Source organism: Parasteatoda tepidariorum, chromosome 1 (assembly GCF_982258835.1).
Source record: "Parasteatoda tepidariorum strain Cologne lab strain chromosome 1, Ptep-v5.0, whole genome shotgun sequence".
NCBI classification, from domain to species: domain Eukaryota; kingdom Metazoa; phylum Arthropoda; class Arachnida; order Araneae; family Theridiidae; genus Parasteatoda; species Parasteatoda tepidariorum.
In genome coordinates this window covers 132,847,091-132,874,353 of record NC_141755.1, presented here as the reverse complement: position 1 = coordinate 132,874,353, position 27,263 = coordinate 132,847,091, and the positions used below count along the sequence as shown (strand labels likewise).

Genomic DNA, 27,263 nt, shown 5'->3' with positions numbered 1-27,263 from the left:
GTTTAGTTGAGAAGTCCCAGCCATCCAATTAATTAACAGCAAATTACTACTATCTTATCTTACACAGACAGCTAAGACTATCTTCATAGACAGGATAGTTTTAGTTAAAATAGGATAATTTATAAATATAAGGTAACAATATGCTAAATTATACAACTGATTGAATTGTACAATAGAAAATATGTTAAATAGAGAAAAAAAGTAGAGAATATAGAGGTGTTTTAGTTAGAAATGCTGTCTGAATATTTGGTTTGAAATTTTGATTTTAAATTCACATATCAAACACCGCATTTTATTTATTTAATTGTGTATAAAGATTTGAAATAAGTTAAATCAGATAAATGAATAAGCTGTGGAATAAAAATTACATTATACATTGAATTTTAATGAAAGATAGATCCAAATATCTTTCATGAAACAGAAATTTATAAAAACTTCTGCTAAAACAAAAACTTTTTTTTGACGTGCTAAAAAATTGACTAATGAAATGATAAATACATAAAATGTGAACAGTTAAAAAACATACAAACAGTTTCAAAACATTATTCATTAAAAAAAAGACAAATTTATAATTGAAATGTACAAATAAATTTCATGTAAACAATTTAGCTCTCATACTCGTACATTTTCTTCATTTGCTTGGACCAAAGCATTTTCAAAGCAAGGAACAACAGGAGTGACTTCTTCCGAAAACTAGGGATGAACATAGTTATCATTCATTATAATCAAAACTTTAGGAACAATTCTTATTTTTCTTAATTTTCTAGTTTGCATAATGAAAATAATTTAAACAATACAGATAAATTTATGAACCGATAGCAATAACAGAAAATAGTAGACAAGTTTAAAATTGACAACATAAGTAACAAGCACTTACACTGCTGGACAATTGCTAAGGACGGATAACACTATCATCCATAGCAACCACAAAATGAAAGGAAGCAAAATGTGGTAAATTAGAATAAGTGTGGGATATAGTAAGAAGAGGTATGCGTATGCAAATTTTTTTTCCACGTCTGTTCATCACGTGATAGCGCTGATAAGAGCTTTAAAGGTTTTGACGCGTGTGGAGAGTTGTTGATTCAAGTCAAAGTTTTACAGGAAAGATTCAGTTGGCGAACTTGAAATTTTCGGCATGTCTTCTCGATATCACTGAGATGATTTTAAGCATGGCCGAATTATTGGAAATATCTAAGAAGGGCGAAAAATAACAGATGTTGTCAGGGAGTTCGACATCGCTCACAGCGTTGTTTCACGGCTGTGGAAATCATTTAAAACTACTGGAATGTGTAGTAGGTGGCACGGGGGAGGTCGTGTTAGAAGTACGACGCCTGCAGATGACAGATACATCGCCCTATCAGCAAAAAGGAACATGCGCACCACAGCTCAGCAGGTGGCAAATCAGTTTCTTGCTGCCACAGGAAAGCAGATCTCCCGAAAAACTGTTGCCAGACGTTTGAGGGGAGGAGAACTATACACCCGCAGACCTGTTGTGTGTGTCCCACTGACCAGACAGTACCATACTGTCCGTTAGCAATGGTGTCGTGAGCATCACAATTGGACTGAACAGGACTGGGCATGCGTACTATTCTCAGATGAGAGTAGGTTCAGTCTGTCATCAGATTGTAGTCGCCAACTGATCTGGCGCGGGAGTGGTACTGGTTATCGTCCAGAAAATATCCAGGAAAGGGACCGATATCCGACATGTAGTATCATGGTGTGGGCCGGCATCATGATCAATGGCTGGACGCGCCTACATGTGGTTGCGAATGGGACTATGACGGGCCAAAGATACATTGATGAAGTTCTACTTCCTCATGTTCGTCTTCTCCGTGGTGCTGTCGGTTATAAATTTGTTTTTATGGACGACAACACACCATGTCATTGAACACTCGCTGTTCAGGATTGTCTAGACAGCGAGGGTATTCAACGCCTCGTATGGCCATCACGTTCTCCAGACCTAACCCCCTTTGAAAATGTTTGGGATGCTTTGGGGAGGCAATTTGCTGGTCGAAACTATCCTCCGACAAACAAGAACACCCTCATCCGTGCACTGACAGAGAAATGAGATAGATTGCCTCAACAGCTGCTGGATAATGTTGTGCAAAGTCTGATACAACGTGTAGAATGTTGCATCACACTACACGGTGGACATATCCCGTATTGACACCTTTCTTCAAGTTGCCTGATGACATTTAATTGCAATGTTCCATTTTTGCGTACGCAGCATCAAATGAAAAAAAAATTTCTTTCAGATGTTTCATAGCTTTTGTACTTTCCAGAACAATGAATATTCTTTATTCTAATGTTGAACAGTGTGGCAACTATATTTTATCGTACTAGGCCTCATGTCTCGCTTAATGTTATGCTACATTGCAATTTGTGATCCGTCCTTAGCAATTGTCCAGCAGTGTATTTTTTAAAGCATAATAGACATTTATGATAATAGAATAAATGTTTCAAATATCGCAGAAAATGATAAAAATAAATTTAGACAAATGAGCAAAAACTTATAAAGCATTTTTGGAATCTTTATATATTTTTAGTCACAGTAATTATTCTAGATGATCCATTACTTATCATTAGTACATTTTTGGATTAAAAGTTATTAACAAAGATTAAATGAAATCTAGAAATAAACTTTTTAATAATTCTAATTAATATACAAAGTTGTCTTACACCAAGAATAGTGACAAAATCATCTTCTGTTAATGTTAAAAGAATATCAGTTACAGCATTCCTTGCTATTTCTTTTCTAATTCCTGTCATAGATCCACTACTATCAACAAGTATAACTATGTCTTTTGCTGAGACTGCAGCTTTTACATACCTGAAAATACAAAGTAAATATATCAGAAAACAGAGGATACAGTTAACTTGAATATATATATATATATACATAAGAGACAAATAAAAGAAAAGAGAAAGTTTGAAAGAAAAATTAAGATTTTATTAACTGTGCATAAGCTGCAAGTACACAGAACCCATAATGTAGGTTAAAAACAGGAAACAAACAAAAAAAGGGAGAATTTTAAGGAAAAAAAGAAAAAACTATGGTAAATTAAAAAAAGTAAAAATTATTGAAAATTAAAAAAGTAAATTTAAATTTAACAATAAAAATATATAATCTAGTAATAAGCTCAAACAATTATAGCTGCAAACCTAGTGCTTTCTAATATTACATTAATATAACAAAAACAAAATATATCAATACAATAGCATAAAAAAAGGCAGTGTGAGAGGCTGATTCACAAACAAAATTTATATATATACACACATTTATATAAATGCACAAAATATGTTTAATTAACACTATCTTACTTATTTAAAGAACTTTTAAATAGCGAAAAGCAATAAAGAGATCTGCGTGAAGGTAAAGAAACTTAATCTTTAAAACAAAGACAGATAACATACGTTAAATGTGAATCAAACTGATATTAAGTCAGTTGCAAACTAAAACTGAAAAATTTAAGTTGGCACTCCCTGTAAGCTACATTTGCATGTGTGTTGCATTTGAGGAATTGCTAATGCATTTGAGGAAAACTTCCTAAATTTTACACATTTTGATCTGCAATCTAAATAGTTATACATGAAATATTAGGTTTCTTCCAATTATACATATATATATATATCAGTTTCATAAAAAAAATAGAAAATTGTGGTCGACGAATACCTTATTACAAGCTACAGTTTTGTAAACCTTTTCATTTTTTTCACGAACTAATGCATTTCTCTCATAGTTAGTTGCAATAGGGTAATTTCACGATATACAAATATCAGATTTGAGGATTTTAAAACCATACAGCTCAGTTTAGAAAAAAAGCAGTTTGAGTAATTTTTGTTAAATCAATTCTTAGTATCATTTATATTTACTCCAATCTATAGTATCTTTCATAAGTTTAAAAAAAAAAAAAAAACAAAAACCAGACGTTACGATATGTAAAAACTGTAAAAGCCATGTTTTAATTCTTTTTTTAAAAAAAAATTACATTTCTAAAGGTTAGTAAATATTAGTAGAACTGCTTGATTTTATTAAACTAGGTGAAAGTTTTATACATCTGAAGACTGCAAAGATATAAAGGATGGTATTGCCCTATATTAATATTCATATATAGTGCTATACTAATATGCTTCATGGAAGGAATGATGACTATGTCCCATCCATGAAGCATAATACTAAAGGTTGAAACATGGGAAATGTAAAATAACTTATAATGATGCTATGAGAATAATTAAATAAAGTAACACCATTATTAAGTGACATTATTTAATTTTTGTCACCACTTATTAAAATTAAGACCTCTACCCTGTAAAAATACATATTTAGATTTCTCATCAAAATTTTAAATCTCACCAAGAGCGAGTTCGGCAATCATAAATGTCTGGCTTTTCCCTGCCTTCTTTCACCCAAGTAGTGGCTGTAAAAATGAAGAAAAAATTTTGAAACTGAAGATAGCTTAAAAATAGTAACAATAATTAATTGCCTAACAAAATGGAAAAATTTATGATTTTTTTAATTTTTTATATTGCAGAGATTGGATCTGAAATAAAGATAAATTGAAACAGTATTACTCAAAAACTAGTTAACTAATATAAAGCACTTATTAATTACATTTGAGTATTATTAATTTAAAATAATTTGTATAAAAGAAACACAAAAAAATTAGATAATTTAAAAAACATGAAGTGACATTATTAGATATAAGTTATCAGAGACTAATATGGTCAATTTTACTAGTTTACTATTTCCATTTCTAAACTAGGAATACATCAATTATAACTATAGTTAAATGCTTCTGCACTTAAAAAAAAGTATCCAACAAAATAATTTGTCACGGTCTTCAGAATTGATGACAGTTGCAGTTTCAGCATTTATTTAATCAACAATAGCTAATTGCAGCTATTTTTTTAATGCAAAATCAATATAATATGATAGTAGTAAAATATTTAGGGACAATTTTAGGGGAAATTTACTTTTTAATCACATATACACACACATGAAAAAAAAAATTAATACCAATAAGAGAAGGGAATTGTTTTGCTTTACACACAATACTTATTGTAAAGTCTAAGTTTATTGCTAGGTTTTAAATCATATTTTCAGAAACCTAACTGGCTAAAAGTTAACATTACATATTTTTTCCCCCAACAAGAAGAAGTCTTATTTATTAAAAAAATGACCATAAATTTTTCCTTACCAGGAAATGTGCATAAAAAACCAGTATTACTCCCAAAATATTGCCAATTAAGGAATGGATCAACGGCAAGATTATTTCGAAATGCAGGAGTGAGATATTCTGACCATTTATGGAGTTGAGAACCTTGGGATCTAAATATGAAAATAGCAATGTAACAAAATATCCACTAAAAAAAAAAAATAGTTCTAACTACTATGAATAAAATAGATAAATAAAAAATTCCAAAAGAAGGAGCTTTTGAGAAGCTTTAAAAATAGTTAAAACATTCTTCAAAAATCAAATAAATTGAAAAATACACAGCTTAAAAAAAAGAGATGATTTTGTTTAATAAAATAAAAATTACAAACTAATCAAGAAGTAACATTTTATTATGCCTAATATTTATGGCTATTCAAGTCCAACCATTTGAAGATAACTAAGTGAAAGTGGAAATTTGCAGATTATAACAAAAGAAATAATAAAGTATTTTTTTACATTTACAATTTATTATAGAGTCATAGGACAAAACAGTTTCCTAAGTTAATCAGGTTTTAATAAAAACTTGGTTATAATTTTTTATTCCTTAGGTAGTAAATTAGTAGAAAAAGATTTTGTGAAAATTTAATTAGGGCATAAAGAAAATAAGGCAGAAATATACAGCCCGTTGTACCTAAGAAGACAGATGAAAGTTAAATCATGGTATGAATAAATAATTTTAAAGGAAGTTTAAAAGTTTTTTATTTTTTAATTTATAAATACCAATAAAGTACCACTTTAATTGGAGGTAGAAGTTTTCAAGTAAGTTTAATTATTAACGAATTATGACAAAAGTAATCTCTCTACCACTATTTGAAGATTATTGAAAGTTAAATTATAGTAGAGTACAGGTAGCTTAGTTTAAAAGATTTTAAATTCAAAAGTACCAGTAACATACCATTACAATTGGTAGCAAAATTTTTTGAGTAAGTTCAATTAGTAAATAAATACAATATGACAACAGTCTTTACTATAACAAGAATAAGCTAATTGAAAGTCAAAAGACGTTTAATTAAAGTAGTGGTTATCATAAAAACGCCCATATAAAAAAAGGTTATAGAAAAAAGCAAAACCGAAAAAATAAAATTCGATGATTTCTCAAAGAAAAATCGATGACTTTTTGAAAGAAAATTTTAAAGCTAAGCATCTCAGTTTTCCAATTAACTTATTTTCAAGAAAAAATGAAGTTTAAAAGATTAATAGAAATACTCTTAATTGTCGTGTGCCATAATAAAAACAAAAATATTTTTGAAAAAGCTAGATAGAAGTCAAAACAAGAATTTTTCTAATTTTTAAATGAAAGATTTAATACTAAAAATCTCAATTCAACTTTTTTACAAAAAAGTGACCATAAAAGAATAACGTTCATTAGAGATGCTCTTTAAAAAATGCTGTAATAATAAAAACGACGATAAAAATGAAAGTTAGCAAAAGAGAAGCAGAAATGTTTTTTCTTCTTAATTCAGAAATATAACTTTAACGTTGAGAATAATAGTTTTCCATGTCATTGGTTATCTGTCTTATTGTACAGGAAAAAAGTGACAATTAAAGAATTAAGTCTATTGGAAATGCACTGTTAAAATGCTCTGCTAGACTTAATACAGAAAAAAAAAGACAAAAATGAAAAATTAAGAAAAAGTTCTCAATTTTTAAGACACAAAATTTTTAAAACACGGCAAAACTGATTTGCCTGAATGTAAACAAATAAATTAAAAAAAACAAATCAGCATTACAAAGCTCATGGTTCAGTATAAAGTAATCAAGTTGCGATTCTTCACATTTCGTTTTTCCATATGTCTTTCAGAACCTATACTAACTAATTAACTTAACTTGAACTTACAAATATGCGTAAAAATATCTTTAAATAATGTTTAGTAAAAAATTCGATTTCAGATATTCTTTATTAAATCTATTCAAATTAACCTTCCTCTTCCAAAAAAAAACAAAAACATTTTATTGAAAAATAAATTTCTAGATAATACTTTGCCGAATATTTGGCAATGCCAACCGAATATTACGCAAAAGGATCGAAATTCTCCCATATCCGTTAATTACATCCTTAGTAAAAACTAAAACCAAAGGAAGATAAAAGAAATGATAGTAAGCTGGAAGAAAGCTTTGCGCCAATGAGGTTTAGCAAAATGACATTCCAGTCACAAAAGTTGTTTGAAAATAAATAGTCTTCCAATGGTGGACAGGCAGTAAAATCTGTTTATATCTAAGAAATAAAAATTATTATTAATGATGTTTACTTCTTTAATGCAAGTTAATGTAAGCTTCTTTAATGCAACAACATTTATTTTATGTTTATATTACCTTTATCATAAACATTTGTAGGTACATGAACAGAGCTATGTTTAAAATTTACAGGAGCATTAGCAAAATTTCTGTGCGGTTTCATATCTAGATCTCTAATACTCTTTTTGGGCTTTCTTTTAGTTACTATTTCATTAGAATCAATTTCATTATTTTCTACTTCAACCTCTTTCTCTTCCATTCGAGCATTATAATATTCATGCTGAAATGACAAAAATTTATTTTATTGTATATGGTTTGTTTTTTATTTAACAAACTTAAGAAAGCATCATTAAACAGAATGTGTGGAAAAACAATATTTGAACCCTTCATAAATGCTGTGTTTAGCTCTCGAATTTGATTTCTTTTTTTCTTCTTAAATTTTATCAAACTAATCACATATGTTAACAGGAAAATAAAGTAAAAATATCAGGTAAATAAAGTCAAATTAAAAAAACAAAAAAACCTTAACTCAAAATTCCCTCAAACACGTAAATCAGCTGCTAAAAATTAACTTGTAAATCTCAAAACATTTAGAGAACAAGCTTTGCAAAGGCCGATAAAAGATAGGAGGGATATTATTTTTTTTTAACTGCGAAACAGAGACATTCCTAAGTTGAAATAAAAGTTTGTTAAAAGAGATATATGCTTGATAAATATCATCCTTAAATAGAATTTAATGTTAAATAAAGCAACACTTTTTTTAAATGTAGAATAACAATGCTTAAATAATATTAATGAAAATAAAAAGAGATAGAAACATTTAAGAAACATACAATAAATGTTTTAAAATAAAACAAAGAAGCTTTTTCATTTCAGGAAGCACAAATAAAGATTTATCTATTAAAATATCCATAAGCATCATAATACATACATATGACAATGCAAGAAATATTTTTTATTTAACATTTTTGTTCCAAATGTGCATGGTATAAAAATTAAGCTCCTTATAACCGATATTTTAATTACATAATAAATACACAAGGACTTTAATATAAAAAGTACCATCAATTTTCTACCAATGCCTTTAGGCATTTCCGATCTAATCTTTAAATCCTTTCAAGATAAAAATATTAGCCCACTCAGCTTATGTTTTTTTTTAATTTTATTTTTAGCATATTTGCTGAAGCTTTGTTTTTATTTGCCCTAAGGTGTCAAATTAATACCAGCTGAATTAACTTTTCTCCTTACTTTCAAGAAATATTTATTGAATCTAAAACCAAAGTGAATAGGGAAATAAACTTAAGAAGATCATTATTTTCTTTTTTTAAAAAAAGTTTTTAGATTCAGAAAATACTTTTTTAATTTCAATTAAATATATATATATTTTTTTAACGTAAAATCATTCTAATTTTTCTAAAAGCTTTCAAAATGATAAAAAAAAAAAAAATACTTAGCAGTTTTAATGCTTAAAATGCCATAAAAGGGAGTTTAAAATTTTTTAATAAATTTAAGTTGGTCTTTTTAAAGTATATAGGAGATAAAATAATGGTAAGTCAGCTGAAAATTAACATTTAAACTTTATAATCAGTTTTTATTTTATTTAAAGTTAGTGAACACTAACTTCTTAACATGTTTTTTTTCATAAATTTTTCAAAGAATTTATAATAATGTGCTTAAGTTTGAAACAAGATACAAAGAAGCCTAATCCAAGAATCTAAAACCAAAGAGACTGGGGAAATAAACTTGAGAAAATCATCACCTCCTTTTTTAAGAAGAAGTTTTTAAGATTCAGAAAATACTTTTTTAATTTCAATTAAATATTTTTTTTAAAAGTAAAATCATTCTAATTTCTCCAAAAGCTTTTAAAATGATAAAAAAAAAAATTAAAAAAAAAAAATACTTAGCAGTTTTAATGCTTAAAATGCCATAAAAGGGAGATTTTAAAAATTTGTAATAAATTTAAATAGGTCATTTTAAAGTATATAGGAGATAAAATAATGGTAAGTCAGCTGAAAATTAACATTTAAACTTCATAAAAGTTTAAATCAGTTTTTATTTTATTTAAAAGTTAGTGAACAATAACTTCTTAACATGTTTTTTTTTTCATAAATTTTTCAAAGAATTTATAATAATGTGCTTAAGTTTGAAACAAGATACAAAGTCGCCTAACCCAAGAATCTAAAACCAAAGTGACTGGGGAAATAAACTTGAGAAGATCATTATTTTCTTTTTTTAAAAAAAGTTTTTAGATTCAGAAAATACTTTTTTTAATTTCAATTAAATAAATTTTTTTAAATGTAAAATCATTCTAATTTCTTTAAAAGCTTTTAAAATGATAAAAAAAATACTTAGTAGTTTTAATGCTTAAAATGCCATAAAAGGAAGTTCAAATTTTTTTAATAAATTTAAATTGGTCATTTAAAAGTATATAGGAGATAAAATAATGATAAGTCAGCAGAAAATTAACATTTAAACTTTATAATCAGTTTTTATTTTATTTAAAGTTAGTGAACACTAACTTCTTAACATGTTTTTTTTTTAATAAATTTTTCAATGAATTTATAATAATGTGCTTAAGTTTAAAACAAGAAAGAAGCCTAATAAACATTCGAAATAATCATGGAACAATAATGAAAAATGTAATTATTACTAACTTTAATATTTTCATCAAATTGATATCCAGCAGCTGCATGTTCTGCCACTTCTGCAATTCGCTGAGAAAGGGAAAAAAAATCCACATAAGGCATAAAATATGAATACATACATTTTAGGTTTAATTTTTTTTCTGCAAGAAATAAAAGAACAGTAGTACCCGAATTATTCCAGACATTTCTTGACTTGCTACCAAACCTACTTGAAAAGTTTGCTAAAGACTCAACCATTATTTTTAGCTATATTCTGATTTCCACTCATAAATTACTGTTCCAATGCTTAATCAGTAATCATTATTCATATAAATTACAATGTTCAAATCATCTAACATCTACAATTTATAAAGCATAACAATATGAATGGTGATTTAGTATTAAAAAGCAATATTTAATTATACTTATGACTCTTTTTATTATTAGCTTCAGGTATAGCACCTTCATAATAAATCAGAGATTGTACACTTAGTAAAATGTTATAAACTACAAATTAATTGGCAATTTCGATAATCAAGGTTTTACTACGTCAATTGGAAAGGTTTAAATAGGAAAGTTGAATGATGTACAGCAATAATAAATATTATATTAGAAAATTACAAACTTGTAAATTTTTTATAAAACTTTTATATTATCGTCTAAGCTATTTGAAATAGCCAATTTAATATTGTACTAATTTAATATAAATAGAACTTTCTCTTTCATGTAACTAAAATAATGGACATAATATCTTTTCAGGATTGATAGAATTATAATAGCTCACTTTTCCTTTAAAGTGTTAAATTTTCATAAGAAAGTAAAATACTCCAAATTTTACACAAATTTATTCTTAATGATCTAAGTACATATTAAATACAAGTGAAAAATAATTGTAATTCTCTAAACTGTAAACATATATAAATAAAACAAAATCAGTGGTCAGAAAAACTAAATTTTTTTTTGTAGTTAATTAGTCATTTTTTTCTTCCGAATAGAGTGACTACTAGCAATGTTTGAAATGCAGTCACTATTTCAGGCAATAAACTTTGCTAATCTCAGTGGCGCGACAGCCCATAGAGGGCCAAGGACTACCTCAGCTTTCTTGACTTTGGGCTCTGGGGTGCAGGAGCAGATGTTCCGGTCAGGCTGTCAGCCAAACGCGGAACCCCCAGTTTTTAGTTCCCAAGCATGCTTGGTACTCATTTATCGACCCACTGAAGGGATGCAAGTCTGAGTCAACTGAGTTGCCCGGACTGAGGATCGAACCCAGGGCCTGTGGTGCGGGAGTGCGAAGCGCTACCACTCAGCCACCGGGTGTCATGAACTTTGCTAGAGAACTTAATTTTCACTTATATTTATGATGGTTTAGAAAACTAAATTGAACTTACAAGAAAGATCATAACATCAGATCTTTTGACTGTTATCAACTTTTTAAATGTCAACAACTTGATGAAATTCAGAAAAGGATTAGAGACAACAATGAAGTACATAACACTGAAGTACTATGAGAATTCATAGAGTAAAATATGTTCCCTTCAATTGCATTAACATGCACACATTCTTTAAGTATTTCACTAGTTCACTGTTCCCAAATAATTAATTTTTTTTTTTACAAATAAAGCCATATTTATATTAACTTGCTATTTGCAAACACAGATTTCCATAACATAACAATCCCACTCATGTAAGGTCAAAACCAATTTTTCAGACATAAGTAGGTTTGCTTCAAAAGTTATGATTAGACAGCGGATAATATGCAATTGCATACATGGATATGCAATTGCATACATGGATATGCAATTGCATATTTTAGCACTTTTTGCTTTTTGTGCATATAAATGCATAAAAAGGTATATTTGCTCTTATAACTGCATATTTTCAGCATTTTATGGCTTTTCCCTCATAAAACCATATCACTATTCTTTTTATGTTAGCATAAGGAACGCTTTAAATTTTGTTTTGTCATTCTTTATCACCTGAAAGGGTCAGCTGGATTGATGTTGCTGGGGGTGATTGCAATCACATGAAAAAGATGTAGAAATGAGGTGTGTGTCAGGAAGGGGGTACAAAGGGCCCACCCAAACAGACATTCGTCATAGAAACCTCAGAAAGGGATGGTCAGATATTCTATGAAGGGATGTCTTTTCCTGGAATAAATAATTGTCAATCTGTGTGGGAAAAATAAGGCTTCTGTGGTAGGTAGAAAATGACCTCCCTTTCCTGTGATTGATTAGTTAAAAGGTGGAGTGAATACATTTTCGGAGAGAGCTGCTATTCTAACATATTTCGATAGTCCATCCGATAGATAGACAGTTTCGACATCCATCAGTTGAATACGTAGTTAGTGAAGCTTCGAACGTGATTTCTGACTGCTGAATTTTATAATATGCCAAAAATTAAGTCGACTAAATCAAATTTAATGAAGACATGGATTTCGGACTATGGGAAGGACTTTACGACCGATGGGGAAATAGTATTTTGTGTGATTTGTCAAAAACACATTTCCTGTGAAAAAAAGTACCAAATCGATCAACATATAAAGACTAATGCTCACTCCGCGAAGAGAAAGCAGAATACAAAAGGATTTGTTCAAAGTTTATTAACTATTCCTGTTCAAGCAGCTAAAAAGGAAAGTGATTTTTCTAGTGATTTATGCAAAGCCTTAGTAAGCAGCAATATTCCTTTAAAAAAGTTAAATAATCCAAACTTAAGACAGTTTTTAAAAAAAATATTGTACCAATTAGATCATTCCCGATTAATCGACTTTAAGAAAGAACTACCTTCAACCGATATATAATGAAGAACTGGATGATATTCGACGAGATATTGGAGATGGCCCTATATGGATTGAAGTCGATGAGACGACAGATAAGTGCGGTCGCTATATTGCTCATTTTATTTGTGGAAAAATGGATAATATTCCTACTCGACCACATCTTCTAGCAAGCAAAGCCCTTGAAAAAGTCAATCATTCAACCATAGCATGGTTTGTCAATGATTCTATCAGATTATTATGGCCTGATAGAGATGGTTCTGAAGATGTTTTGATTTTTGTCAGTGATGCCGCTCCGTATATGGTCAAATCTGCAGCAGCACTGGAAATTTTTGTACAAGCACTGAATAGCACTGGAATTGTACAAGTTTTGTCCAATAACATCGGTTGACGTGGAGAGGTCATTTTCTACTTTCAAAATGATCTTAAATGACCGACGACATCAATTCACCCTTGAAAATTTGGAAAAACACTTAGTAGTGTATTGCAACAAAAATTATTCAGTTTAATAAAATCTTTCCCGAAAATGCGATGATTTTTCTTCTCTCATTTATCATACTTCAGTTTTAGGCTTTTTCTTCAGAAATGTGTAGATTCAAGTAAGAAATATTTTGATTTTCTTCCTTTTAACAAAAAAATGTTTTAGCTGTGTTTGTTGGAAAACTTGTTGGTAGAAGTATTTAAATAAGTTGAACTTTTAATTTCTATTTTAAATGCATATTTCTAGTTTTGAGAGCATATATTCAAGTTTTTTAGTGCATATTTTGTCCGTTTTTTAGTGCATATAATCCGCTGTCGAGTTATGATGATGTAGGTATAGAAATGAATGATTATTTAATTTTTTATAATCGAAATAAATTTCAAAAATTATACTTTTTCCAATTTTCTCTTTTAATAAAAAAGGAAATCCATGTAAATTAATAAAAGGTAAGTAATTAAGTATTCCTCTAAACTTTTTTCCATTAAGAGCATAAAATATGATGATAAAAATCCGACATAAGTTCCGTCCCGTTTGTAGTCAAATATAGCTTTGGAAATAAAGGAAAGGAGTGCTATAAAATATATTAAATAGTTACTGCTAGTTTTTTCCAAGATAAGACGTTCTGAACGTCCACTCGCATTTCTTCAATCATTTTTGTAGCATCTACTGTAGCACCTAAGTCATTAAATTTCTGAGAGAATGAATATTTAAATAACACAAAAAGGGATGTATTGTAAAATTTAACAATCTTAATAATTAGTTGTTGTTTTAAATAAATTCCCTTTGTCATTCAATGGAAAAGAACAGCACCACAGAAATATTTTTGAATAATTTTGCTTTATTTAACTCTTAGAGGATTTAGTAATTATTAGAGACACTAAATAAGCACAGCCTCCAGTATATACTTTTGGAATCTTAATCAAAAGTAAGTAAATGCATATACATTATGGGTCTCAAGTTTATATTTAAGCAAAGAAAAAAAAATATTATCAAAATTTGATAAATCACTCATAAGGAAGAACATATAAAACAGTTTGATTACTAGATGAAAACATTTTCTGGTAATTGCTTTAAGTTTCACAGCTTTCTCCTGCAAGCAGGTTTTGATGTTTTTGTTTGGTTTTCCTAAACAGTGATTCATAAGATTATTATATTTTTCTAAGATTAAATATTAACTTATACTTTTTTTAAAACGATTTAAAAAAAAATAGTTAAGACATAGATTACAGAATCCCCTAAATGTAACATAAATTCATGTCTTCATGATTTAAAATATTCTTGATGTTTAATAAATAGGGTTGAAAATATTTTTTTTCTGGTATAGGTAAATATTTAAGAAAGATTAAAACTTATGCAGAAAATGTCTTGGTTAGCATAAGGCACAACTAATTAAGAATATGCTTTCCAGGTGAAGAGTACAGTTAATATCATTGGAGTCAAATTTTGAATGTCCCAACAGAAAAAATTGTGCAGATTTCATAGAATATATTTTTTTTATAACTTTCAACTATGGAAATTCTTAATCTTAACTATAAAAAATGAATGCATCTTCAAAAATACATCTTATGTCAAATTTATAACTTAGTTAACGTTAATTATTTAGCATTGACGCAAAAATAAAAAATTAGAAGGACCACTAGAACACATTCTTATAATGTTTTTTTTTTTTTTTTTGATCAGAACATTTTCATAAATGCTCTTAGTATTATCCTTAGCAAGTACCATTACTTTTGCTCATACTATATACTATATCTGAAGCAATTTCAAAGTTTGATCGATCTGAAGCAATTCAAATGAGAACAAATAAAAACAGATTTCTAATACAAATTTATACAAATGTTTAATTTGAGTAAGTATTGATGATGGAAATTTTCCGGTTGCCTACTTCTGTGCTATTTTAGATTTATTTTATTGTTGGTTTACCGAGTTGCAAAGCAAAGGTAGCGCTTGGGTAACTACAGAGCCGTCCCGATACTCATTCCACCGGTTCTAGACTGCAACGGTATCACAGTGTACGAATATTCATTCTGAAGTCGAATCAAATCATTAGCAATAATGCCATTATTTAAATAAGTTTGGTTACAAATACTATTAGATAATTCACATTGAGTAGCAGCATTATTTAAGTGGTGGTTATTATTTCCTATCTATTTTTATGTCTAAGCTTATAAAAAAAATGCTTTTTGTATTGTTATTGACTTTTACTGTTTACAATATAAATTGGTCTACTGACTAATCTCAGTAATAAAACTTTCTAGAATATCAATATATATGTAATATGAAATAAAAATGTTTATAACATAATATAAATTAAAAATGTATATAATGTAATACGAAATAAAAAGCAAACGAAAATTTTTTCAGAGGAATTTAAAAAAAAAAAATTTAACAACAACTAATCAATCTTAATTTTCAAATACCAAATTTTTAAATCTTGATAATGAAAAGAAAATAATTAGATTGGACGTAGTAGCAAAATGCTTCAACTGATTTAAAAAACAGCAAAATTAAATTTAACGAGTGTTGTTGATACAGTAAAAATAAAGAAGAAAAAAAAAAGAAAACTTAATAGTGAATAACTTACTTCATAATTGCAAAAAAATTAATGCCAATTTAGAAAATGAGCGAATTTGCCTAATTGAGTTTACCATTTTAATTGGTGTGCAGCATTCGACATTATTTGAAGTAAATGGAAAATATTAGCTGGAGGCAGATTAATAAATTGACATGAAGTGGTTGAAAGTTTTCTTCTTCTTTTTGAAACACATATGTTGGAATTTTTATAGTAAATTTTGTTTATTGGCGGAAGTAACATTAAATCTACAGATTGTATTTAATTGTTCATTTACTAATAATTATAATACTTTTGTATATAATCCTGATTTTTAATTTTCACTGAATTAAATGATTATTCTGTTATGTTTTTAAATAAATTAGTGATGAAAATGATTGATATTTTAAATCCATTTTTATAAGGATTATTATTTAATTGTAAAAAGAAACCCTCAAAGGAAATGGTGGTATTTTGTGGTGCCGAATTCATACATATTGTTAATTTTGGGACCATTTGAATGGTTTTTGGAGTTATTCCAAGGAAAAAAAAGGTTTTTATGCTGCATAAAAGAAAGAGAAATATTGCAATTATTGTAACGTCTTTTTGATAAATTCTTTGTTCCTTAAAATATGTGGAGGGGTAATTGCAGTGTAGCAAATATGACTTCAATAGTTAATACTCAGGACACAGAATTGTTAATTTCACTTTTTGTGTAAATGTCTGGAGTTACACCGATGTTGAGTACTTGTAACTAATCACATGATTATGTCTAATTACGTGGTTGTGCATGGCGTGTTAACGTAGCACCTTGAGGGCATGTTTTTATTATCATGTTGAATCAACGTTTTAGATCAGATTTAGTAGGATATCTGCTAGCGATGTCAGGTGTGTTTCGCACCATGCATGCTGACCCATGGAGCACGTTACTTGCTAGCATCCAATTTTCAAATTTGTTCACATACCATCTTCCAGATAAGTTTTAATAAAATTGGCAGACTTGACCAATTTTAATGAAATTTGGCATGAGCATAGGTTATAATAATACAAAAAAATGATATAACAGTTATAATACACAATCATGATTGTGTGCAACGTTTGTGGCGTAACTACCACTATAAAATCAACCATCGATATTGGCATGTTTTTATCACGTCTGGGTCACCATTGAAGGGATTTAATCTTAAGACTCTGTCAACCTTCATCTATCAAAAGGTACCTCTGGTGGAATCAAGTTAACATGTCTTATATACTAGTGAATTGGTATTTAATATTTGTAGTGGTAGTTAAGCTACATTCACTATAAGTCATAAGATATGGAATAATGCTTACATAATTAAACAAGAAATTGATTAATAGGGGGGATATGGTCCTTATTGTACAGGCTAATAAAGTGATTTCATAGTAGAATTAAAATGGTTGAAGAATCTGTAGCACTTGAGCCCAATAGTTCATCAATACTGTTTTCAAGCTGTGAATGACGGTCGGAGGAAAGTTGCGAATTCCAAGAGCTTTAAGACCTCATTCATATAACCTACATGAATAAAAGTGCCTCGGTTGAATTCAAGTGGGCCATTTACATGATGTCTGCCTAGATCACGAAACCTCCGCTAAGATGATGATTGATTTCTAAATTTTTTTAAAGCACCTATCGGATTCCAACATATCTCTTAATGAATGAAGAATTTAAACCAGGAACTCGCTATCTGCCAAGTAATATCCGAGAAAGTAATCAGGGAAGGCATTACGTTGAACTCCCGCTGATCACGAAATAGTGAACTTTAGAGTTGGGATTAGGTTTTGAATCCTTTTGGAGAGTGCAGCAGAGAGTGTTTATTCTAATAGAAGACGATACGAATCCTTACAGAGTTCATCTGGTCTACGATTCTCTTAAAATTAAGCAAGAAACTTTCACTGGATGAATTGTTCAGTCAGATCTCCAGACCTATGGAGCACATGCCTAGGACTTTCCGAAGGAGGAAATTAAACTCACATTTCCTCTCCGACAACCATTTAGGGCCTGAAAATTTCAATGCTTATAACAATAATTATAATTATATTTACAATTGTGACCAATTTTTATAGAAAGTTCTATACTGCTTATTTACATTTTTGGAGTTGCAATGTTAAACAATTTCTATCTCTAAGAGTGAGTCATATCGTATCTTCACATATTTTTTTCCCTTGTTCGATTCTGCAATAAATAATTCATACCTTCCGATTCAAGCCAGTGTTTTACACAATTATGCTTGTAGATTACAACTATTGAATAGATATTTTATTGCATTACATTAACCTAAGTTCATATCCAATTTTATTAACATCAGTTCAATAATTTGTAAGATAATCGACTAAATATTGAAATTATTTTAATCTATTGTATTTCAGCGAATGAAAATTTAGTTGCATACAATTATAAAACTAGTTGATCTTAAGAAAGTTCTATGTAAAACAACATTTTTATAAGAATTTATTATTTAATTTATAATGGTCGAATTTTTGTTAAAAAATAGTATGGTACATGAATGTTTATATTATTTTAAACTACGTATATATAAACAACATTAAGTCTTTTAGTTGAGAATTATAAAGAAAACAATTTTAATATTTATTCATAATTGGAACTAACCCATAAGCATTAAAAAAAGAAAGAAACGCCGTTGTGGCCGATAACTTAAAAGAAGGTACTATAGTCCGTTCAACGAGAACTGAGAGTGAAAGTAAACAAAAGGGTTGCTGTTTGATCACCAACGTTTGCCACTTTAACGGTTTCTTCGCTGAATGGGCGATTTCATTTGAATCGACAGAGCTTTCGCTTTTATAGAAAAACGAAAACGATATTTGGTTTTTGATACCTTAAAATTAAATAAGAAAGTGCAAAATTAAAATATTTTCATGAAAATACGTTTCTAAGTATTTCAGTAAACACATAATTTTATTTTAAGAATAGTTTTAATATATAATTATATTTCTTTAAGTTTTGATTAAATTAGTTTTAATATATTTTGCATAAATATCTATGAAAAACATAACTTTTATAATTCCATCGCAAAAGTCGTATAGAATTGAAAGTTATGTTAAAAAAATACTCTTTTATTTTCATAATTAAAATTTTTTAAAACATTTATTAGAAGTTAAATAATATTTAAAATAGTTTTATGCTTCACCGATTGATTTAAAAATATATTAGAAGGAATTGCATTTATTTGTATTTTTAAATTGTTAATTATCTTTATTTTTCTAAGGGAAGTATATTACGAAAATAATTACACTAAAAGAAACTTGGAACTTTTTTGTATGTCTCACAAAATCTTTTGTTAAGAAAAATATACCCACTTAACCTATAAAAAAAGCAGTTTGTAAACCTCGAATTCAATAGGTTTTTGAAAAAATAGAATCAAGTGTCAAAATTATTTAATTTTACGTAACATTTGAATTTCTGTACTTAATTAACAACTGTACCGATAACGAAAATAATTATATTAAACTACTCAGAAAAGAACAAAATTTTAAGAATTACTGTATTAATGATCAATTAATCATGGATAATAAGGAATAATTATATCATTAAAAAGTAAAAATGAATCTTCGTCGTTTAAATTGATATTTATTTTGAATGCACTTCCGTTTTGTAAATGTTCAATATTATTTCTTTCTCAGCTTTACTTATGTAAGATTTCTTCTGTCGTGTTTTAGGAGGACTTAAATCCATCGCTTTATTTTCCATATTACTCATGAAACACTTACAAAAAGACACCACGGCGAAACAAACAACCCTCTAAAAATAAGAGTTTTTGCTTGTCTGATAGGCGCTATTTGTCATTATTCCGGCACCAAGTAGACAGCTGTATTGCGCCAAATAGCACGCCGCTTTGTTTACTTTCGCTATCAGTTCTCGTTTAACAGACTATAGCCTACACTGGGCTGTGTGACTAGCTATATTGATGATGAAATGAGCATGTCAAATATAGTTGAAATCAGTTTTTACGGAACAAAGTGTTTAGCATGCTTTGCAAATTAGCTATGGTGCATCTTTAAAGGATGTAAGGAAATTCATAGTCGATTTGAAATAATCGTAAAACCTATAGGAAGGCAATTTCGAAATATATTGTACTAAATATAAAAGAAAAATTATAGACCTATTTTATGTACCCTATTTTCTCATAAAAAATATATTTGATCAAAGAATTTCCAGTGCTCGTAAGAAAAATTGATCGAATGTTTTTTGAAAAAATGAGAGAGTCACTGTAAAAAAACTTTAAAAAAAAAATGATTGAAAAAGAAAAAACTGATTGAAAAATAACTGAGTTCCGAATTTAGAAAAAAATTCTAATAGTGCTTTACGAAGATAACTTTTAAAATTACTGTATAGAAAATAGAAAGGATGAAAAATAATTTTTTTCTCTCACTTATTAAAGAAGGACCACCATCTTCTATCCCAAAATATGTAGAAGTTAATGGATCCAAAGTTATTAATAAACTCAGCTAGAAGTGACTGTGAAGGTTTTATTTTTTTTATATCTATTTTTTGTTTTAAAATTAAGTCCATTAGCGAGCAAAAAGATAATAGGATTTTAATACCGAAAGAGAGGGATCATTAAATCTGTATCTCATAAAAATTGCTAATGCTTGAACTTTTTTCATTCCTTTTTTTTTTAAATTTTTGTTTCAACTCCGGATATTCATAGGATTTTTTTTTAAAGACACTACCTTCAAACCCATCAAAAATCACTTACAAAATGTGAGTTATAAATGATACAAGGTTGATTGAGCTTACAAAAGCACAATTGCTTTCTGAATTAAAGATTTTTATTGAACGTAGTCTTAATAAATGAATGACATTAAAGACGAAGGAAGATAAAATCATTATTAAAATTCAAATAGTGAAGAATAATGTAATAAAACAGAGTTTAATGGTTTCGCTTATCGATCTAAAAATTTGTGTGAAATCCCGTTAATTCTTATAGCCTGAAAAAAAGGGATATAAAAATTGGCCATTTTAACATTATTGTACAAACAAGGTGCTCGGTAACCACCACTCTTAATATATAGTTTTCGAATCATTGTCAAAAATGAAGTAATAAAAACCTTCAGGTTTTCAAAGTAATGTTTCTAATGCCAAGTTTTGCATTATGCTGTTTACTTCCTTCCTTCCTTCCTCACTGGCTCGACAGCCCAGGATGGGCCTTGGCCTTCTCCAGTAGTTTTTTCCAAGCTGTCCTTCTTTTGGCAATGGACCTCCAATTCTTTATTTTTAATATAGATAAATCTTTCTCCAGGGTATCTAGCCATCTGAGATTTGGCCTGCCCCTTCTACGTGTTCCTGTTGGCCGGGCATCAAAAATCTTTTTCACAATACGGTCTTCTTCCATTCTTACTAAGTGGCCTGCCCATTTTATCTTTTGGACCTTAATGAATCTTATGATGTCTGGTTCATTATATGATCGATAGAGTTCTAAATTTGATCTTCTTAACCACTGACCGTTTTTATTAATTCCTCCAAAAATGCACCGTAATATCTTTCTCTCAAATATGCTCAGCATTTCTTCATCTGCACGAGTCAATGTCCATGTTTCACAAGCATATGTTAAAACTGACCTAATGAGGCCTTTAAATAATAACAGCTTTGTTTTTCTCTTGATTACATTTGATCTTAAAAACTTTCTTAATCCATAAAGGCACCTATTTGCTGCTGTGATTCTCTTTCGTATTTCTGCAGTTACATTGTTCCTGTTATTTATTTCAGAGCCTAAATACGTGAAGCTGTCCACTACCTCGAATGAATGTTCCCCAATTTTTAGATGGGTACTCCTGTGGGCTGTTTTAGTACAAGGCATATATTTAGTTTTATTTTCATTTATTTTTAGACCCATCTTCAGGGCCTCTTTCTCTAAAGAAATAAAGGCCTCTTCAAGTGCTCTTGGTGTTCGAGCAATAATTCCTATATCGTCAGCAAAAGCCAACAATTGTATTGACTTATTAAATATCCTCTGTTATTGATTTTTGAATCTCTTATTACCTTTTCTAATGCTAGATTAAAGAGGAGACAGGCTAAAGAATCCCCCTGTCGCACACCATTTTTTATTTCTAATGGCTCTGATAAACAATTCTGTATTTTTACCATGATTTTAGTTTCACTTAGTGTTAGGTTAATCAATCTCACCAATTTTTCTGGTATTTTAAATTCTCTCGTTGCCATGATCAGAGCTTTTCTGTTAATACTATCATAGGCGGTTTTAAAGTCAATGAACAGGTTGTGCAAATCAATTCCAAATTCTCTCGTTTTCTCCAATATCTGCCGAATGGTAAAAATTTGCTCAGTAGTTGATCTTCCCCTTCTAAAACCACTTTGATACTCTCCTATTATTCCCTCTGAAAACATAGTAAGTCTATTGAATAAAATATTTGAGAATACCTTATAGCTCGTGCAAAGTAAGTTAATTCCTCGATAGTTTGAGCATTCAAGAACATCTCCCTTTTTATGAATTACACAAGTCAAACTAATTTTCCAATCCTCTGGGATTACTTCCCGTTCCCATATAATTAGTAATAGATCATATATTTTCTTCGCAACCTCCATTCCCCCACCTTTTATTAATTCAGATGGTATGGTGTCAGGGCCAGGAGCTTTATTGTTTTTTAATTTGTCAATTCCCATGATGACCTCTTCCAACGTTGGAGGTGTAACCATTTCTTGGTTATGCATCTGTAAATTGTCTATTGCTATCTCGTCTTCTTCCTCATCACCATTCAACAGATGGTCAAAGTGTTCATTCCATCTGTTCAGCACCTCTTCTCTATCGCTTAAGATCGTTCCTTCCCTGCTTCTGCAAGAGTTTGTTCTTGGCTTGAATTCCTTGCGACCCAAGTTTATTTCTCGAAAGAAAGCTCTGCTTTCCCTTGATCCCCTTAAATGTTCAACATTTTCAAAAAGATCTTCGAAAAATAATCTCTTTTTTTCTTTATGGATCTTCTCCTCTTCTCTTCTTGCTTCTTTATAAGCATTTTCAGCATTTCTTGCATGCCTTGAACTTATCATTCTTTTATAAGCCTCATTCTTTTTATAAGTTGCCATAAAACAATCATTGTCAAACCAGTCCTTTCTTCCGGTTCTCTCGATCTTTTCCACAACCTGGTCTCCTGTTTCGATAAGAGCTCTCTTAATAACATTCCATTCTCTGTTAACATCATCCCTTTCTGAAGAATCATCAGTCACTTCAAGCCTCCTTTCAATTTGTTCCTGGAACTTTTTTCTTGTAGTCTCTTTTTTTAGCTGTTCACCATCATATTTTTTCAGACGTTCTCCGCGAGCTTTACGAATATTTGATATTCTGGCTCTAACCTCTGCCAGAACTAGAAAATGATCGGAATCTATGTTTGCCCCACGATAAGATCTTACGTCCAGTATATCCGATTTGTGTCTTGAATCAATTAAAATATGGTCAATCTGGTTGTAAGTATTTCCATTAGGAGATTTCCAAGTCATTTTACGAATTCTTTTATGTTGGAACATTGTACTTGGTATGACCATATTATGATCTGTAGCAAAATCTATGAGTCTTTTTCCGTTGTCATTTGAAATATCATGAAGACTATACCTTCCAATCACTGGCCTGAACTCTTTTTCCACTCCAATTTTTGCATTTGCATCCCCTAGAAAGATTTTAACGTCATTTTTAGGACATGAATTATATAATCTATGTAGCTCCTCGTAGAAAAGCTCCTTTTCCGCGCCATCTTTGTCCTCTGTAGGAGCATGAAAGTTGATAAAACTGTAGTTAAAGAAAATGCCCTTTATCCTTATTTTGCATAGTCTAGGTGTCCTGCAATCAAAATCAATCAGAATTGGTCTTATTCTCTTACTCAATATGAAACCAGTACCAAACATGTGTTTTTCTCTATCACAGCTATAGACAACTGTATGATTTTTCTTTTCAATTATTCCCTCTCCTGTCCATCGAATTTCTTGCACAGCCAACAAATCAATTCTATAGCTGTCAACTTGTTCAATCAGCATTTGCAACCCCTTATTTCTATACAATGATCGAACATTCCACGATCCAATTCTCATATGCCTCAAACCATTTCCAGTCCGTTTCCTTAAAGTCAGCCCGGGTTTATTTTCTACTTGAGATTTCGTAACATGGAGTTTTTTACAGGGTGCGGTTGTTGGCCCCACGCCCAACCCCCAACCTGGAGGACCAGGGTGTTCCTCTTCGTCTGGTGTCTCCCCTCCGACCAGTCCGGCTTGGGTGACCCTGCCAGGAGCCGAAGCTCCCGCCGGCATAGCTCTCGGGATCAACAACACACACAAACCACAACACCACGTTAAGGTGGGAACACCATCGTGTGGATGCTGTTTACTTACTTTAGGTTTATTTTTGCAAACGAAATTATTAAACCTTAAATTAAGTCAGCGAAAGCATTATTTACAGTGATCAGTGAGCGGATGGGTGACCTCTTTGATCAACCTGCGAAGGTACCGAGTGTGCGTAGTATCGATCCTTCATGCGCTGATCATCTGGCTATAGGCAAGTTCATCGGATCATCCCTCAGCTGAGGATTAAAATTGTGATGGCAAGTCTTCGGATTATCCTCAGAGATGCTTCTGAGACCGTCGCCAAAGGTCCACTGGTGCAACTCTAATGCGACGCAAATAAAGTACTACTACTATGTGCTAAATTATGACTTAGTACTCAACAACGGACGATCGTCATACTCGCGCTATTATCAAACATTTGAAGAAATTTTATTTATAAAAAATTAGAACAATTTAGAGACTTGTTTTATTTTTCGTAAATTTTATAAGCAATCAATAAAATTTCTGTTGTCATTCCCTGGGAAGGATAGCTACGAAGTCTTTTTCTTTTTATACCGCCAGATGGCGCTCTTTTTAAATTTGTATGTGTTTGTTTGCTTTTTGTTAATAAACTTATACTTTCTGTCTGAATCTCGATCCACGGACTACAGTTGGCAGCATGGCTGTGGTTTTGAAAATTATGACGCAGTAAAAAGTTTCACTTAGTTTCGCCGTGATTTACATCGTTTGGATTCCAAAATCAAAATGAACAGGGATCTGCCGAGTATCCCACTGCTGAACAGTGAGAACTTTTATCAGTGGAGTATTAAAGTCAAGGCTTTGCTGACACTTAAGAAAATTGCTAATGTGCTAACTGAAGAAGCCCCCGTCGATCCAAAGTTGCGGGAACAATGGACATTAAACAATGATGACGCAGTTGCATACATACAACTATCGCTTTCTGATGACCAAAGTCTTCAGTTCGCAAACGAAACTAACGCAAAAATTCTATGGGAAAAAATTCAAAGCATATTTACTGGTAAAACCGAAGATCGAAAAATCGATGCAAGTAACGAAATAAAAAATCTTGAAATGAAGGAAAATGAAAATGTGTCAGACTATATTGCAAGATCACGAGGACTTAAAACGAAATGTTCATAACTTGGACTGCAAATTTCTGAACGAGAACTTGTTTATTATACTGTTAGAGGATTAAGAGGAAAATTTGCAAAAATAAGAGAGATCTTGAAAACCCAACGCGAAAAACAAATGGAGGAAATTTTAGAAATACTGCGGGAAGAAGAAAACATCTTATCAAAATTAAGAAGTGATATTCCCAGACGAACAGAAGCATTCGGAGTAAAACATAAAAATGAAAATAGAAGCAGGAAGAAATGTTTCATCTGCCATAAAACGAATCACCTAGCTAAAGACAGCTATTTCCGAAACAAGAACGAGGGAAATCAAAACCAAACATCTCAAGAAAAAAGAACATTTTCGAACTATAAATCGGGCATGAACAAAATCAAAAACAATAACGCTCATTGTGCATTTGAAAATCAAGATAAACATTCTAGTGAAAATTTTGCACTTACCGCAGAACAAGAACAACACCAAATAAATTCTAGGGCTACCGGTAAAAACAAAACTGTTTTTATTTTGGATTCTGGTGCTACTTCACACATGGTAAAAGATTTAAACTTTTTTGAAAACTTAAATTATGTTAATGGGATAATACAATTAGCAGGTAAGAAGTCAAATTTAATTTCAAAAGGAATCAGTATTGTAAAAGCTACAACAGCAGTTGATAATTGCAGTAAAAATCTAACAATATACGATGTAATATATGTACCAGACTTACGAAACAATTTAATTTCAGTATCTAAATTAATTGATAAAGGTTATAAAATAGAATCTAAAGGTAATAATATTTTGATTTTAACTAATGATAATCGCAGTGTTTTAAAAGCTGTAAAAGTTAACAATCGTTTTGAAGTTTTAATGGAACCGTGTAGTAACATTTCCCCTAAATTTTTTGATTATAATGATGTAAATAATTCTGAGTTAGAATGTAATGAAGTAAGTAATTTGGATACTTATAATATTTGGCATAAAAGACTATGTCATTTAAATCCACAATACACGGTTAAAATGCAAAATGCTCTTGGCATAAATTTTAAAGATTTTGAAAATTTTCATTGTGAATATTGTGATATAAGTAAAGTAACTCATAAAAGTCATCCAACAATTAATATTGCACAAAGTAATTCTATATTAGAGTTAATTCATGCGGACCTAGCAGGCCCAATAAATTGTGATTCATTAGGAAATTCAAAATATTTTTTAGTACTAGTGGATGATTTTTCTGGGATGTACTTTTCTTATTTTTTGAAGCATAAAAATGATGTATTTGAAATATTTTGTATGTTTAAAGAAAGGTATGAAAATTTAATGAATAAGAAAATCAAAAGATTCAGAACAGATAACGGTCTAGAATTTGTTAACAACGAGATTGATAGTTTTTTAGAAGGGATCATACATGAAAAATCCTTCGTCAAATGGACGTGCTGAGCGAGCCATAAGAGTATTAGTAGAAAGGGCTAGAACATTATTATATGAAAGTGAATTACCATTAAAATTTTGGGCTGAGGCAATAAATTTTAGCACACACATTTCTAATCTTACACCGCGTAAAAATAAACAGAATCTTCCGATTGAAATATGGTCAGGAAAAGAACCTAAACTTAACTACTTAAAAGTATTTGGATGCGTCGTTTATTTTCATATACCTAAACAATTCCGAAATAAATTTGATGTTCCGGGAAAACGTGGGATTTCGTCGGTTATTCTAGAGAAAGACGCGCGTATAGAATATATGATGTCGATAAAAATATTGTAATTGAAGAGCGATCTGTTAAATTTAACGAATCATTAAGAGGAAGTAAATTTCTAACAAACAAAAATGAATGTAGCATATGGAACATTGAGGATTTGACCCAGTTTAATATATCTCTACCACAGATCGAAACTGAAACCCAAAACTCCCCTCCAACTGAATCAAGTAGTGAACATTCTTTTTCTCCT

At 30.0% G+C, this 27,263-nt stretch overlaps 1 pseudogene across 1 annotated transcript in view; it reads right to left on the bottom strand.

Moving 5' to 3' along the window:
- LOC147816994 (voltage-dependent calcium channel subunit alpha-2/delta-3-like) overlaps positions 1 to 10,967 on the bottom strand; it is a 46,866-nt pseudogene extending 35,899 nt beyond the window's left edge. Inside the window, exons 1-6 of the transcript XR_015429776.1 lie at positions 10,106 to 10,967; positions 7,530 to 7,731; positions 5,199 to 5,329; positions 4,355 to 4,418; positions 2,680 to 2,830; positions 619 to 693 (exon numbers count right to left, since the gene is read on the bottom strand). The product of XR_015429776.1 is annotated as a voltage-dependent calcium channel subunit alpha-2/delta-3-like (transcript). The remainder of the gene's footprint in view (positions 1 to 618; positions 694 to 2,679; positions 2,831 to 4,354; positions 4,419 to 5,198; positions 5,330 to 7,529; positions 7,732 to 10,105) is intronic.
- Positions 10,968 to 27,263: the final 16,296 nt, after the last annotated feature.